Here is a 1,085-nt window from a genome sequence, read left to right on the forward strand (position 1 = left end):
CCCACCAGGACTAGGAGATATGAACATGCCTCAGTCCATCGCTATCTACGGATAAACCACCTTCCTCTGCCCTACTTGCTCAGTGCTTTCGTCCTTCACCAAATCAAGTCAAATCAAATCCAAATGCGGTTCCAAACCTACAATGGCTTCTCATGCAGCTCCTCGCACAGCAGTTGGGGAAGTCACACTAATAGAACACACCACCACACACATGCCAAGCACTTCGACCAGCTCTGATGACTAAACAAATCACTCAACACCAAGACGCCTCTATCCCTACCACTACCAGGTTAAGTAGTTCGAGACTGACCTTCAGCAATGTTCCGAGAGCGTGGTGATACCCTCCCTCTACACCAACTCACCAGCTCACATCCCTTGGCAAATGGCAATCCTCTTCACGGAGGCTATCCATCCTTCACTCCCTTCATTCCAAAAAATCAACTTCGTTTCAGCCAGTTGTTGGCTGATTTCCCTTAGGCGCGAATTACCTCTTGTATCCCAACTGCCCCCTCTTTGGCTACCCCCAAACAATCTCACCACTACTACTAGTCCCATGCTTCTGAGGCATGCACCACTACACTCCCACATGACTGCGTGTGTGCATGTGTATGTATGTGGTACACTGTAGACAAGATGCTTCACTTACTGAAGCCCAAACACCTCCACTTGAGGTCAGTCTACTCAATTGCCTGCTGATGCAACCGCAACTAGTGCCTTATCTAAGCCACCTTTTAAAAGAGTCATTTTCTTTTAAGACAACGCAAACTGCTAATTTGGCACCCCTACTCCTCCGATGATACTCCCCCTACTTCCGGTGGAGTTAGCGTTTCACATTCATACGATTCATCACACGTGGAATAGACCAGCCAATTGGATAAGTGACATCGGTCCAGAGATGACCAGAGCCTCTACACACTAGGCTTTCATTACCTTCATTCACTTCTCTACAAATGGTCCATTTCTGTTGAGGAGCATTCACAACATTCTCTCATGTTGTAATTCTGCATTTCGGTGGAAACTGCAACTGCAACAGATCAAGACACACTTCCACATCGTAAAACTCTCCACACCACACATTTGTCTGG

This window comes from Echinococcus granulosus (genome assembly GCF_000524195.1).
Source record: "Echinococcus granulosus chromosome Unknown EG_S00321, whole genome shotgun sequence".
Lineage (NCBI taxonomy): Eukaryota > Metazoa > Platyhelminthes > Cestoda > Cyclophyllidea > Taeniidae > Echinococcus > Echinococcus granulosus.